This window comes from Alligator mississippiensis, chromosome 4 (assembly GCF_030867095.1).
Source record: "Alligator mississippiensis isolate rAllMis1 chromosome 4, rAllMis1, whole genome shotgun sequence".
In the NCBI taxonomy this organism is placed as follows: domain Eukaryota; kingdom Metazoa; phylum Chordata; order Crocodylia; family Alligatoridae; genus Alligator; species Alligator mississippiensis.
The window spans coordinates 136,205,385-136,221,990 of NC_081827.1; the positions used below are offsets into that span (position 1 = coordinate 136,205,385).

A 16,606-nucleotide genomic window follows, 5' to 3' on the forward strand; every position below is an offset into this window, starting at 1 on the left:
ACTAGATGACCTCCTGAGGTCCCTTCCAGCCCTAATTTTCTCTGATTCTATCATATGCTCCTTGAACTCTGTGGTTCCTGCCAAAATGTAATGGTGTGTGTGAAATAAACTATTATGAAAGTCTTTGTTCAAGTTTAAATAAAAGGTGAGAAGAGTCTTCTAGTCTAGACAACAAAAATGAGGTATACTACATATTAAAAATTGTATGATAAGATCTCTAACACATTTGCCAAAAGTAACCATAGCACCCAGTATACCTTTTGTGCATCTACAAGCCCAAATCCTGCATTATTTTAAGACTGAAGGAGGCACTCATTCACATTGTAAATTTGGACCAGGAAGCTTGCATTTTCCCTAGTTATGAACTTATGCAGAGCAAGGGCGACATGTAGGGGGTGCATGTGGGTGCACGTGCACCTCCTGTGCATGGTGGTGCAGCCCCTGCAAAAAGGTACTGCTGACACTGTCGGCGGTGCCTATGGGCGGTTGCTGCTTGCCACCCCACTGCTGGCACTGCCAGCAGCGTCTGTGGGAGGTCTATGATCACATTTGGTCACTGCCAACACTGCCAGCGCTCACCACCCCGCATCACCTACAGTGCCGTCAGTGTCTGCGGGAGCTCCCCGCTCACCACTGCTGCTCTCCTGGCACCACCAGGGGGTATGTGCTATTCATGATGCAGAGTTCAGTATTGAGCCCTTATTCTGCATATTTCCATAATGCTATTAAAAAAGTTAGTATCTGCTATGCTGCTGATTTTAAGATTGCAACCAGAAATATTGTATTACAGAGCTGCTCTTTGTGATCCTGTGGTTAAGGCTGTGTCAAGATCAGCTGGGTTATTAATACTAGAAACCTGGTTACTGCACAAGTGTAATTACGTTTCATAATTAATTTCAGTATGCCAATTTGCATTAATACTGAGTTACTCTGTATTAATAGAATGCAATATTAAATGCAGATTAGCTCAATTAAAGTTTCTTTTAAATCATTAAATATTTGAAGAATTCATTACATCTGATGTGCTCAGACTTCTTATAACTCTGAGCAATATTTAGCTGGTAGATGTCAAGGCATCAAATATAGACTATGCAAGCAAATCAATAATGTGCACTTCAAAATCTCTGTAAATACATAAAGAGATAATCTGGTCTTGTGTAAATAAATATTTTAAATAAAGTTTCTCTTTATATTCATGTTCTGGGGTACTCATCATAATAGTTTACAGGCATCATATGAGTAATTTACTTAAAAGAAGGAAACACTTCCCAAAGTAGGGCCCAGAGATCTCTTTTTCCATACCTTGATAACACAGCTTTCCAAAGGAAACTGCATCTATAGAATGGTCAGCTACCTTAGAAACTAATTGTCACTGAGAAAAAGCCTAAACAATGTTATGGATTTTTCTAAGAAACTTACACAGCCAGTAGCCTAAGAAATGGTGTTCAACCTCTGGCCTGCGGGATGCCCCATCTGGAAATGTTGGGGTGGAGGAACTGCAAGTGTATTAACTGCCATGGCTTCCAGACCTGCAAAATGTAGCACTGCCACCACTCCCTTGCCATCAAATTCCCACTCTGGCCTTTGGGGCCAGGAGGTTGAGCACCACTGCCCTATAAGATACAATTTCCACTGATTTTTTTTCTAATAATCTCACTGCAGCACTACTGAAATTCTATTGAGGGGAGAGTCGAATGGTGAGAGTATTCATGCAGACTAGGCATATAACCCTTTTCAGAGAATGACATACAATTTTCCCCTAGAAGTTTAGCCTGGGAATGCCAAACTAGAGCATCTGCATTCAGCATAACAGACTTGGGAGGTCAAAAGAGGAGAAACAGTCTCTTCCTACTTATTTCAGATATATAACTACTGGTAATTCCCGAAACAAAGTATATTGCAATGTTTCATCTATGAAGAGGTTTAATCAGTTTGGGTTGAATAAACTATCTTGTGGGAACATCTTCAGAAGTAAACAGGAGTGAATAAAAAGCACATCTGCCTCCTGTTCAGCTGAGCTGTGCTCCACACAGGACCTGAGGGGATATCAGATGGATAGTTCTCTTGTAGACTTTCTGATGCTACTGGCAACTGCGTACTGGCTTTTCCTTTGATGTTATATAACTTTGACACTGCCCTAATGCTGCTCTAAGTTTATACTGGAGGCCAGAATGTGGCCCAAAATCTGTCAAATGTTTTGGGATAGAAGAGTATGATTTAGGATAGAAGAGTACCAGCATTACTGTAAATGCTAGTGTTTTTCCCCAGTAGCTACATTTTACTGTCAGTACTGTACTATTGAATTGTTAATACAAACAAGCACTTTCTTCCATTATTTTAATTGTTGTTTGTACTTTTTATCCATTCACAGCCCTATGTATTTTTTGCTGATTTTCTTCATCTCTCAGTATTGTTGTTTATTTAGCTGTTGAATGTGAAGCCTCAAAACCTGCCACCATTATCCCATCAAATACTACTTACAGTGGTAATATTAAGCTAACATATATATAGGCAAAATGGGGTCAAGTATTCAAGTATTCTACATACATGGAATATTTTAAACAGCAGGCCATTTTTTCTCTTTGCCACCCCTGTAAGTCCGCTGAAGTCAGCAAACAAAAGCAATAGTCAATAAAGTGCAATATTTTTGCATAGGAGAAAAAAAGGAAAAATGTGATAATCTGAATAAAAGCATTTTAAAATATGATTTTGATGCTCTTTGTGCATCATTGTAAACTGTAATTATGAGCATGGTCATGAAATTTAATCATGCATATGATGCAATTTATCAGCCTAAAGTTCCTTTGGAATATACTTTCCTGTTCTGTTTCTTTCTCTCTTTTTGCTATTTTAATTATTTCTCTAATTGTCCCATATAAATAAATAAAATCTCTAATATTTCCATAAGCTTTTTAGAACAGACAGTATGTGCATTAACTTCCTAGAGTGAAATACTTTCTACCAGTTTAGAGACTCCTCCTCATCTCCGTGACTGGTGATGTGGCCTGGTTAGAAACATCTTTTTCGCTTTGTGCGATGCAGCTGGCACAAAGCCAGCCTACTTTAGGAAACTCCAACTAGCACAGGACATTGCAACACATTGCCACAGTGGCACAGGCTGTCATAACCACATCAGCCACCCAACTCCACTTTCTAAGCTGGCTTCTGATTAGAACAGGGATGATCAACCTCTGGCCTGTGGGCCAAATGTGGCCCGTAGGACCATGGTGGCATCTGGCCCATAGGGTTCCCCACAGGTTAGAAAATTTGGCAGCAGGGGACTGGTGGCCCTTAATACAACCACCCTCCCATGCTGCCAAATTCCCACACCTCTTACCCCCTCAGCCAGATGGGGCCAGGCCAGACTCCTTTTTCCTGTGATCAGGTTGGGGTGGGCTATGTCTCTTTCCCTCCAGGAGGCTGGATCAGGGCCAGGCTGCTTCAGGGCCCCTCCACATGACCACTGCAGCTGCTCTGATGGAGCCTTGTGGAGGGAAGGGGCCAAGCTGTTCCAAGCCCCCTTCACATGGCCACTGCACCTGCCCTGGGCAACAGATCAGGACCACAGGCTGGATCTGATCTGCAGAGGAACTTAGGCGTTGCCCATCTGGCCCGCCAGGGAGAAAAACTGAGCACCACTGAATTACAACTTTTGGGACCAATGGACCACAACCAAACCTCAGTATTTCTAACGGGTTACTTTTAATTGAAAACACAGGCAAGGAGATCAGGGCCCAGCGCACTCGAGAGACCATCTACAGACCATTCACCCTGGCCTGATGGAATCGCTGTTACAGAAGACTGAAGGCTGGCAAGATCGCCTGGAGGCCATCTGTGATCACCAGGGATCCTGGTTTTCCGTTTCCCACGGAAAAAAAAGAGAAAACCATGGATTTCCCATTTTTATCAGAGAAAACACAGATTTCCCCTTTTTGCAAGGAGCTCATCAGACTGAGTTCCAGCCTGCGTGCGCGCGCGCGTCTGTGTGTGGGGGGGGGGCGTGTCTGTGTGGGCGGGGGCGCGCGCGCGCGTCTGTGTGTGTGTGTGTGGGGGGGGCGTATGTGCGGGTGTTTCTGTGTGTACGTCTGCGTGCGTGTGTCCCTGTGCGTCTTTTTTTCTCCTGAGGGGGCCGGGGGCACGTGCGTGTGTGTCGGTAAGCGCCCGTCTGTGCGTGTCTGTGAATGCGTGACTGTCCGGGCGTCTCTGCGTGCGCATGTGTCTGACGGCGCGTGTGTGTGTATGTCTGTGCGTGTGTGTGCGTGCATGTCTGCGTGCGCCTGTCTGCTCCCGTGTCCGTGTTTCCCCTCACACGCCCGGCTCAAGGGGCTGTCTGTGTGCGTGGCCATGTGACGCGGGGATGCGTGGGTGGGGCCCCGCGCGAGGCGAAGGCGCGCGTATGCGCGGGGCTGGGCGCTGAGGAAACCCCAGCCGCGCAGCGAGCCTCCCCCCTTGGGCTGACCCGCCCCCAGCCGCGGGCCTCTCCCCCCTCCCATCCCTCCGCCGCGCAGCCAATAGGAGGCGGCGGCGGCGGGAGGTGTGTGCCGTGACCTCACTTCCTGGACCTGTCACCCGGCCGCCAGCCAGACGCGTGTTGGCTCTGCTGACTGGCTCGCTAGGGCCGGACCCAGCCCCCCCGCTCCTCCTCCCCCGCCGCCGCCGCTCTCCGCCCCTCGCGGGGGTCGCGGTCCCGGGCTTCGCCGCCTCTCGGGACACAGGTGCGTGGCGGGGCGGGGGTGATCCGTCGTGGGCGCAAAGGGGTTAATCCGTGTGGGGGCGGAGGTGTGGATGCCTTGTCACCCCTTGTCCTTGTCACTCTGTGTGTGTGTGAGTGTGTGTGTGCGCATCAGTGTCCCAGAGCCTGCAACGGTGGCTGCCTTGCGACTTAGCTGACCCAGCAGTGGCAGGGAAGTGGCGTCCTGCCCCACACGAGATGCACCCGAGGCTGCCGGGGGAGCCCCAGGTTCCCCACAGGGCTGGCGGCTGGTGGCCAGACAAGAAGAACGAGTTGGCGGCTGCCCCCGCAGGGCAGGCCATATAAGCCTAAGGTGGTAAGCATCAACCAGGGAGAAAGCCCTGGCACCCTTGGGGCGCCTTGAGAGCTGTTCAAGTGGGTGCTACGACAGGCTCACGCTACTGCTGAGGTCGGCCACTGTGGTCCACAAGGTAAACCCTGAGGTTTCTAATGGAAATTCATGTCTGCGGTCTTTCTGGGCTCTTGTCAGCAGGAAAAGCACTCTGAAGTTTTTCTCTTGTCAAAAAAAGAGTGAGCACTAAGAGCTGGCATGTTCACGGGCACCGCGAGCCTGTCCAGGGTTGCCTGGAGCCTTTAAAGTTGGAGTCACTTTGGTGTAGAGGGTGTTGGTTGTAGCTGGGTTGGTCTAAGGACATGGGCAGACAAGGTGCTTTGGGGAAATGTGAAGTCTTTTTATGAAACCAGCTAAATAGTTGGAAAAATAGTTGGTTTGTACCTGAAAGCTTGCAAAGAACAATTTTTCCAACTAGTCAAGTCTAATAAAAGATGCCACATCTACCCAAAGCAACTTGTTTGGTGCAAGGGAACATTCAGGCCTCTGAGATAAAACAACTCCAAAGTGACTATCTGCTCACCCCAATTGGTCCAGTTACCCAAGCATGAGGTGCTTGCTGGAAAGCTCTTAGTTGGAAGGACGTAAAGACGGGATTTGTTAGATTTAACCCGGAGTAGGGATGGCGGCATTCCCAAGACACCCCATGTTCTCGAAGCCCTGTCTATGTGAAAGTGTGTAAAGTTGTCTGTTCTAGGTGTCATCTTATAGAACGTGTGTCTGTACTGACTTTTTATCATTCTTGTTAGTAACAAAATCTTGTCCCTCTAGGCTAGGTACAGACATTCAAAATGCCTGAGGCAGAATCAATCTAAGCTGCATGGTTTTCTGTAAGTGGCCTAGTTTAGATTGGTAGCAAACAGAACACACATTTGCCTTTTGGCGGTCGCTGACTGGTGTACCAGAGGCACCAGACACCCATTATGAAACAGCCAACAACAGTGTCAATCGTGGCTTCTGTGATACGATCACTGCCCACTAGGAACTGTACAGCAAGTTCATCAGTTGCTTATTTTGTATGATCTACCAAATAGTCATTAGCTGATAGTGACTTTTACAGCTATATAGTTACTTTGTACACCTTAAGTAGCACTCACAGTACACTGTTTTTATGAGGATGAGAGTCTGAAGCTGACCTTGCTCTCTTGTTAGCAGAGTTTGAGAGCACTGCATAGGCAGCATGCTTGCTCTCTCTCTCCCCATGTAGGGCAGGGAACATTTGACATCCAAAAAAAAAAAAAAAGTCCTCTTCTTCTCTACTCACCACTCAGAAAGATACAGTGCCCTTCAAACGATTATGTGTGGGGCATGGAGTAGTTGTGATTCACTTCTGTTTTCATAGTCTATGTTTTTTTAATATTTTTCTGGGTGAGTTGAGCAGTGCCAAGAATCATAGAGCAGATAGGTGTCATAAATGCAAAATGTTACTTTCCAGTGGAGTAGTAGGCAGCCTAGGAGGAAACCATATTAACCCTCCAGAAAAAGCTGGGTTACAGACACTCAATGTTGCTGTGAGGTGCCAGGCAATCCTACAAGAAACCAATGTCTTCGAAGTAGCAGATACACTTTTCAGTTGGTTTCTCTCTTTTCCTTACATGCTGAGACTTGAGTTCAAGGGTCTGTTTTCTTTGAAAAAGAAATATCTGTTGCAAGGGGAAATGGAGAATCCTGCTGTGTAAGAAGAATTGGGTTTCAAATATTTTGTATTAAAAATGTAGCTTACGTGCAGAATATTTCCAGAAGCTTTCTATGGAGCTTGGGAGCTTGAACATGTTAAAGTTTCATCTTAAAACAGTTTTGTAAGTCACCTCTAAAGGCTGAATTTTCCCCTTTAGGTTGGGTGTATAAAAGAGTAGATTTAATTAAACCATTATTTACTCTTTTGTGAAGGTATGTTTTAAAAAAAATCCTGGCATTATAAGGTGCATGTAACATAAAATCCCTACCTTTTGAGGTGTCACTAGTAGTCCATAGTCATATTACATTGGTGTCTTCACATGGGTTGGGTTTGTGTGTGCATTTATACTATCAAAAATGTAGACAAGCTCCTAGAATGATTTACATGCGACCGTCAGTGTTGAAGGAAATTGTTTTGTGCTACTAAAAGCATTTTGGTTTATAATACCTGACTAATAGAATATCCTGGCTTTCACCAAGGAGGTTTTTATTGCTTTACAATACAAGAGGACAGCCAGGATGATACTGAGACTTGACAGTGACAGGTGTCAAAATATTGCATGCCTGAATAGTCCCTTGTAAAGATAAGCACAGGTATATGCTATATGTTGACCCCAAGTATCCAAAAATAAGTTTGGCCCAATATATGAGGTTTGCCAAAGAAAAACAGAAAAGGGGGTGGAGAGTCTCTTTATTTTTTACTTTGAGTGCTTATGGTCTGCCCCGCCGTGCTGAACCTGTGGCGCGCCGTTTCCACAATACCGACTGCTCGGAGAGCTGGTCGTAAGTCCGAGCGGTCGTTAAACAGGTAGGTCGTTAAGTGAGGAGTACCTGTACTTTAATATAGCTCTTCGCTCTTTTTCCCTGTAACCCTGACGATTCAATGTCTTCCTCTTATGAAAATTGAGATTTATATATAATTACTGGTCTCCAGAAGCTGTGGCTTTAAAAAAAAAAATTAAATATTACAGCAGTCTTAACACAAGTGCAAGAGAACACATCACTGTGTAAATCATTGGGGTCTGAATATGGCAGCTATTGAGAAATATTAGGCAAAAATAGGTATGTTTCAGCAAGTGAACAGGTGAAATGTATCTGAGCTCTGCAGTAATGTTAAAAATCATTCAAAAGATTTACCTTAAATCTTTGTCTGCACAGATAGTTTGCAATTGATGTTTGATGAAAAGATGTAGACACTTTTAAAGGGATTCTTTGAAAAAACACAAGTTATTGTAGAAGAACAACTACAGCTGCTTCTCTGTGCTTAAATGATTCTTTGAAATCTGAGATTTTTAAACAATGCAGGCCCCACAGCTCTACCATTCTGATTTTTATTTATTTTAACTTTTTTTTTAAAGAAAAAATGCCGGCAACTCCTCATCTATGAGGCCCTCTATGATAACAAACCCCTGTGCACGTGTGAGATGGAAGGGAAACAGATTATGGAAACCGATTTCTGTTTCGGGCTTCCAACAAGTTGCTCTAAGTGGTGAGTAAAATACAGGAATTATCTTGGGATTGTTCTCTGAATGGCTAAAAAAGAAAACAATTGAGTGATAATTTATCTGTGGAGCAGTTTATGAAATCAATGAAAAAGGGAAGAACTATGAACCAGTAGTACTTTTCACCCTTCAAATTGTTGTTTATAACAGCGGCTAACTCAAAGGAGGAGAATAAATGTAAATATTTTTTCCAGTCTTGCTATGCCTGTTGCTATGCAGTCCTTTATCTTCCTGGGTAGAAGTTACATAAAGGCTTTATTCTGCAGAATTCTGATTGTTTCTTAATTCTTGATGAGGACAGCACTTGGCACTTTATAGAACTAAGCCTCTAAAATTACTTTTTTTAACGACTCTGGTGTGATCTTGCAGAATGCTGAACCTATTTTACCTTGCAGAATCAGGCCTTAGATCATCATCATATTTTGAAAAAAATGTGATTTACTTTTGGCTACATTTAGAAAAAGATGGGTGCAGAGTAGTTTGTAGTGCGAGGCCCTGAAGTGTTGTCATACCTGGTTCAGTTTCCTCATACAAATGTTAATCATTTCTGTTTGCGTAACAGTATTTGTTTTAAAGGAGTTATATTTGCTATATACCTCTTTTTTTTTTTTAAGCTACCATCCCTTTGGAAATACCACTCGTCTGTTTAGCTTAGGGGTTCTCTTGTACGTAGTTTTAATACAAATTGTAAAACTGGGCAGCCTAATAATAGAACAGAATGTTAAGAAGGAATTTTAAGGCTTGTGTTTGATAACAGACATAGGTATGGTTTATTTTTGTTATGTGACTTTTGTGTTTTTTAAATAAATGACATAGAGAAAAAACTTCTCGACGTTCCGCAACTTGGAGGTCAAAAGATGAAAAGTGGACTATATAAATAGCCATGCTTATACTTAAGTTGTTGGTTCTGAATTAAAATTGCTTCATGCCTGTGAAAATGCTAACAATATAGGATGCCTTTCAAAATGCTTATGCGGTCAGATGCCACTTCCCAGAAATGAGGACAGTACCAACTGTATAGCCCAGGAATTTTTGCCTAGGTCAGTTTGCAAATCACTTTACTCACCTTGGTAAGCCAAAATTCTCCTGAGTGATCCCATTAATGCAAGTAAGACTGCTTGAGGAATAAGAGTATCAGTTGTAAACTATTTGGTTTGGAAACAGGAATTTATACTTTTAAAAATGATTAATACTGTATGATTAGGGGCCATCTTTTCATTGTGTATGCAAATATGGTGCCTAAAACAATGTCTAAATCTAAGTATCACATCAGTGCAAATATCATTATAATATTTGTGGTCTATGAATATATACATCTAATGAAATTTCATTTTTCATGTTAAATTAAACTGTTTAAACAAAATGTTAAATTAACTATCTAAAGTTGTTCTTAGAATCTCTTATTAATGTGAAAATTATGAAGCTATCCGTCTGCTGAAGAAAACAAGTAATTGCAGCGTGTCAGAGCAGGCTTGATTAATGGAGTCTGCTTGAGTGTGGTAATTTACTGCACTCCAGCAGACTCTAGCATTACGTGTATCAGTATCCCTGCACTGAAAAATGGTGGTGGGGACACTTTAACTAAAGTTCATTCAACATGTTTATATATATATATGTAATGTTTGAATATTGGACAGCAGCATTTTGGCAGAGGACAAGGCAGGCTGTCAGTGATCAGGCCCTTTTTAGGGGTAGAAAAACCCAAGGAAGTACATCTTATTGTCCTCTGTCCAAAAGCTCCCCAGCCAGGGGACTGGAATGTCTGTATATCTCCATAGCATTGTATATAGCTGTAGTTCTACAAAATGCTCAGATCCTTTGTAACACTACAGAAGAAGGCTTGTCCATACCAAGCCTAAATAATCTCCCTTTCAGTTGCTTTGAACATCTGTGAGCCCAGCTCAAGCTGTGATTCTTGGTAGCTTTCTCAAGAAGGTGAATTTTTGCATTACTACTAACAAGATAATTTCTAGTAGCCTCTCAAGAAGGAGTCAGCTGGGGGTCTCATTAAACCTTTAACTTTAAAGCTCAATAATTTCAAAGTTATATTATTTTTATTTAAACATAGTAGAACCTAGTAACCAGGGTCTGTTTACCTATAGAAAAATGTTAAGATAAATTAGTTAAACTAGTGGTACAGTAAAAGCAGAACCAAGTAGCCTTTTATGTGCTCTTCCTCACCTTGTAGAAATTCTTCAATGGTGTAAGAGAATGATGGCTGCGGGACCAGGATTGTTCCTTCTCATTTTGAAAAGAAATGCCAGAATAAACAGGCAGAAGGGCTAGTGCCTTTTCTGAAGGATTGTCTTTAATTGTGTGTAATCCATCTCTCTACTAAACGGAATTTAAGCTATCAAGTGTGTTGTTCTTGTTTCATTATGCAAAAAGATGCAGTTTACCAGTAGTATAAAACCGCAAGAACTGCACAGTGCTGTCTTCTGTTAAGAAGGAGAATTTGCTCTTGTTGAATCCTTTCCAAAAACCGATGTAAGTTCCACTGTAGCTTTTCAAATTGTGAATAATCATGGTCTGTTGTGTTTGTTAATGAATCATGCAGGAGGTTGCAGATGGTGTGAAGAATGCAGCTGTTCAGATACTGGGGGGCCGAGAGAGAAGATTAGAACAAACGAGGGATGAAGGAAATGATCTACGACAGGATGGGCATGCCTGTGGGAGTAGGGAAAAAAGATGGCTGAGAAGGAAGATTCAAGCTAAGGGTGCAAGGGGTAAAGTCACAACTTGAGACCTGAAGTAGGGACAGAAGGCTGAAGAGGAGTAGCACTGAGGCAAAATATTGAAGTGTTACTGTGAAATGACTTAAAGGAAGTTGTGGCATTGGATGTCAAGGGGATAGGGTCACTGACCAGAGGTAAAAGAACAAAAAATAGTGCCTGCAATGGGAGACTAAGTTGAGAGCAGTAGGGTGAGATTGGGCATGTGGAGACAGGGTGTGTGGATGTTGAGGGACATGGAGGGACACAAGTGTTATAGCAGCAGTTTATGTAAAAACAAAAATTGTAGTAATGGACAGTTAGGCGTCGGGGTGGTAAGATGAAAATAGAGATAGCAGAACCAGGAAGAAGGTTAACTAGCAGGGTTTACCCTGAGCCAGGGGAAGAGGAGGGAGCCTTACCTGCTCCAGGGACTGCTCCGGGAGTCTCGGCTACTACTATAGCATGGTCTGCCTGACCCAATTATTGTTTCTACAGCAGTAGCTCAAAAGCCATGCACCTAGTTGCTGCTGAAACAGCAGTAGTATGTCATCTGCTACTGGTGCAGCTACTATGTTGGTGCCTGGGGCTGGTGCCCCACCCCTCATTCCACATTATGTTTACAGTACCTGAAGCTGGCAGGCTTCAGTCTTGGGATTTAGTTGATCTGATCTTGAAGTAGGACCTGCAGATCCTGGGTTGTATATAGGGAGTAGGTAAGATTGACAGTACTGAACTAAGGCTAATGATAGAAAATTTTGTGAGTGAGGAAAGCAAGGCATGGCTGAGAGAACATGGTTCAGATTCAGATGTGTATTTCTTTAAATATGCATTTTTTTCTTAGTTTTCCATGATAATTTATTAAGAAAAATAGAATATACACACTATAATTAAACAAGAATAAGAAGAAAATATTTTTCTTTATACAGAAAGAATGTTGCCATTTCTGGGATGTATGACAAAGCTAGAAGTTTTACCTTCGGGTCAGAAGTCCTAAGCCAAAAGTGAATATTTAACCACTCTTTCAAGGACAGCCAATAGTCTTTTCCCAACAGAGCATGAGATTAGGGACAAAACAAGAACCTAAGGAAGCTGTAACCTAAGTCAAGTGGTAAAATAGTCTCAGAAATCTGGTGCACTGTTTACATTTTCTGTAAACCACAATAAATAGAACACAAATTTGTAAAAGCCAGTTTAAAAAGGAAAAAAGGCCAGGACCTAACTTGGAAGCAGGGTTTGAATTGCAAGGGAAATTTTGGCGGGCTGCCCTCCCTCCCCCCCGTCCCCCCACAAAATCCAAGAGCCACCTTGTAAGATTTGAAAATCATAACCTGGGTGGGCCTCCGATTTTTAATTAGGGCATCGTGATGTGCAGCCCAATTTTTTTAATTTTTTTTGCCTTCCGCCCCAAGATTCAAAGTGTAATTCAAAGCCTGCTTGGAAGTATGCCTTCTGAACTGCTAGACTAGATTTACTTATAACAATTGTGGGCTTCTGTTCTTATTAAAGCACTACAGCAAGTAATAGCTAAGGTAGATATAATCCCAGTGTTCTATATTTGCGTAGTTTTATGGATTAATATTCATTTTGGTTCTCTTATTAAAATAATTTATATAACAATTTAAATGCAAGTAGTATGTTTAAACAGCTGCTTCATGCTTCTACAATGTCATAAGTGAATAAACAAAGTAAGTTAGCCAAAAAATAATTAGCAGCCATTTTTAATCTACCATATATATCATTACGTAGTGAAATTTATTTTGGTTTACCAAAAATAATTAATATCTTTATTTCTTGTTAATCTATAACCTGAAAGATACTGTCCAGAGGCCTCATAAAAGTGTCTGCTAATGGCTCCGTTCAAAACTGCTAGTTATGAGTTATCAAGTCCATCAGTAGGTGAAAACTTTGTTTAATATGGACACAACTGCAGTTATTATTTACTACTATAATTTCCTTTAGTCTCTTGGGTGAGGAAAACATTTGCTTTCTATGGTATTGCCGCAGCTCAGGATCTGATCTCCATGTGCAAAAATGAGGGGGACCTTCCCCAGCTTAACTATTTTAACTGTAGCAATGAAGTACTAATTGTATAGCATGATACGAGACAGGTTTGCATTGTGCTCAGGTGTGCTGTTTTTGTCATCAGAATATTCCCTTACTCAAGACAGTGAAAATGGATAGTGAAAACTGGGCTTCATGCTGTACATTAGTTTACTGGCAAAGGATTAATTCTAAAGTTTTATAGTCATCTCCTTGTATAATTTAGAACATGTAATGTACAGTCTGTAAATATTACATGCAGAAGGATCCACTTTGACCTCACTTATTTGAACTACTCAAGTCTAATCTCAAGAAAAATACTGCTAATGATGATGGGGCTAGGATACCTAATGTAATGTACACAGTTCATCTGACAGAATTGAAACACTGCGTTCATTGCATGGTATATGTTAAAAAAAAAACAACAAAAAAACCCAAAAAGCAAACCCAATTTAACTAGATGTCAAAAAAAAAAAACATGATTGCATCAACTCTGCTTAAATGCTGGTTCTGTTATAGGGTGCATATCAGAGTCTGAAAGTATTCCATGGCACCTGATAAATGAATCATTGACTAGTAATTTGAATAACTTGTAATGCTTCTGTGACTGCAAGTTGTATTTTCATATTATGAAATTAAACCATATATTTTGGTAGAGGTGGAGTGATTTTGTAGCCACAAAGGTCCAGGAAATTTAAGATTCAAGGATTATTGTGGGTGATATCTATTATTGGACCATCTGCTTTGTTGGGATGGACTTGCGCACTTTTTTGAATGCTTGTGTAAGTCTATCCCAACTATGCAGTTGGTCAAATAAAAATATCACCTACAAAAATCCTTGCCTCTCTATTTAAACCACCATTATTTTTGTTAATTGTATTTCTTTAAAAATGAATATTTCAAAAAATATTTTGACAGAATAATATACTTCCTTCAAGTATGAAGTACACTTGAGAGGGGCAAGTTGAGTTGAAACAAATTCTTTGTTAAGAATGAAGCATGCAAATATATGCTTTATTAAGTTTTTAAAAATAGTTCTAGCTATTACTTCAGTGCCTTTCCAACCCACTTCTTAACATCAAGTGCATGAAGTAGAGGTCAGCTTTTGCCAGCCAGTCCTATTTTGGGGCCTGTTCCTTTAATTTGCTCAGATTTTAACTTGTCAGATTGATTCAGACCACAGTGTGCTATAAAGAGTTCCTTGGGGTTGATTTTTCCTCCTTTTTTTTTCCTTCCCCAAAATGGAGCTAATTTTAAAGAACTTTCTAGTATTCCCAGAATGTAGCCCAAGTCCATCTTCTTGCCTGTACTGTTTGTGTAGCTATTGGTTATTGTGCTGTTGGATGATCTATTGGAAAACTTTGAATATTTAGTCAGGCATCTATGCCAAAAGCAGTTTAACATTCTTTATAGAGATGCCTTCTCTTCTTCCATGACTCTGACTCATACAGAAGCATGTTTAAGATGCTGCTATTTCAGTGTCCTGACAGTGATTAAATATAAATATAATGTAAAACATAAGTTTTCAGAGGGGAATAAACTGTGCAGCTGTATATAATGCAATATAATTGTTAGAAAAGTCCAGTAGAAAATTTAGGGGCAAAACACTATAAACCAATATTTACAGTCTCTTTATTGAAAAAAAGACTCAGGACATCCTATAGTAAACAAAGGATAATTTATAAAAAGTGATAAAATATTAAAATATGTCCCCAGACAATATCCCCAAACTGAACACTGCCTGCTAAAAGCCTGTACAAGTAAGGTTTTACAATGGTTTTCAAAGATTCCCATGGTCAGGCTCTAAAGGGACTCAAGGGGAAAGGAATTTTAAAGTTGAGGAGTGAATGCCTGGGAGAAGACCTCCCACATTTTTGCTGAATGAATTTGGTACACGGCTGGAACTTGTAGGAGATTTGCTCTCAGTTGACCTTAGAGATGAAGGCTCAGGCTGTTCAGTTATTCATAATTCCTTATCCATAGTTTCTAGTAGTCAATGAGACTGCAGAGTTATATTTTGGGAGAAACCACACCAAATTGTCCCTCGATCATAAATTCAGGTTGAATGTCTAGTCATCCTGTTGGGAATACCAGGACTGCATTTTCCCTTACTACTGTTTTTTTTTTTGTTTTTTTTTTTAATCAGAGGCACTACAACCATGCTGTTGGAGTTAGAAGAAAAGGGATTTTTATAGCTGTTGCTGCCTAATACTAAAAGAGTTTTCAAGCATCACATTGTTCAAGCTGTAGTTCAAAGCACCCTGCCGCCATTTTTCAGCATAGGGATGCTGATACACATAATGCTGGAGGCTGCTTGACTCGATTAATCAAGTCTGCTCTAACGCACTGGATTTACAGCGCACCAGAGAAGCCTCCCTGCATGTATGTAAGTGCCCTTTAGGGCTAGTTTCCTTGTTTCACAAAATATTTGGTGACTACAGAGGCAAGGATTTCCTTGCATGATATGTTTTATTGGACCAACTGCAGAGTTGGGATTGAGGTTTCAAATACAAGACATTCTTCAGGTCAGAGGAGAGAAGCCAGAACAGTGATAGACCATGGAAAGTGACCATAAAGTAATTTCAGTTTGACAATACATTTCAAAATCTACACAGCATGTAAGCATGCACACAAGTGACATGCATCATCTAAGCACTGAACTAGATAAAGCATTGGAGAATATAAAGTATTAAAAATTGACATTGTTTGGAGAAAGTAGATGAGGTAAAGAGAGTAATGAAGTAAATTACCAGTTAGGTCTATTCTAACCGCAATAATTATGTAATCTTCTAAACTGATACTGCAGTCTTACTCCCATTCCACTCTGTTTTTGACAAACTCCAACCACAAAATTCTGATTTTAGTGAGTGAAGAGAAAACTTACAATTAGGGTGGAAGTCAGATCCCTTCATTCCCAGTTACAGGGGTCATTTAACCACCGACATTGGGTGGTGTGAGTGTATGCTTAAAACCACCACAGTCTGTATAAATATCCTGCAGCTGAAGGTAATCTTTTATGCATGTTGGATTTCATAGCCAAATAATGCCAATTCAGAAAACTGGCCCCAGTTTTTACACAAGTTAGAGCTGAGGGGTGTTTTCTTATGTCAGACTGTGAGATGAATGGTTATATCAAGCATAATATTATCCAGCATCCACTCAACCAGCAGAAAGTAAGAATGTTTGCAGGCAGGCTTGACTAGTCAATTTTAGACCTGTATGGCTGGTCCCTGGAGCTGGGAGACAAAAAGGTTGCATAATCCTGATAGCCCTTTATTGACCAAGTCAGATCTGGTTCCTGTTGGTGTAGGGGGTGGTTGTAGCTAACCCAAGGCAGGCTGAAATTTATCAAATCTGATAAATCTAATCTAGGGTATTTTTCCATATCCCAAGTCAAGATTTATCCCTGTCTTTTCAGCTGTTGGTGAGTTTAGAGGTTAACTAATCTACTCTTTGTATTTTATCCAAGATTTCACAAGAGAGAGAGTGTCTATATGCATTTCTTCAGCTTTCTTGAATACAGTGTGTTCATTTTATTTCATTGATACTGGTTTTTCTTCTTAATATATAGAAAATAAACTTTTAGCTT

At 41.1% G+C, this 16,606-nt stretch overlaps 1 protein-coding gene across 3 annotated transcripts in view; it reads left to right on the forward strand.

The window, feature by feature from the left end:
• The first annotated feature begins 4,569 nt into the window (after positions 1–4,569).
• PPARA (peroxisome proliferator activated receptor alpha) overlaps positions 4,570–16,606 on the forward strand; it is a 61,335-nt gene continuing 49,298 nt past the window's right edge. The window contains exons 1-3 of one of the 3 annotated variants that reach the window (XM_019482260.2): positions 4,570–4,715; positions 8,120–8,250; positions 15,164–15,403. The gene's annotated coding sequence lies outside the window, so the exon portion shown is untranslated. Of the gene's footprint in view, positions 4,716–4,842; positions 5,164–8,119; positions 8,251–15,163; positions 15,404–16,606 lie in introns of those variants that run through there. The other 2 variants (XM_006269486.4, XM_014606371.3) reach the window with 2 other exon arrangements.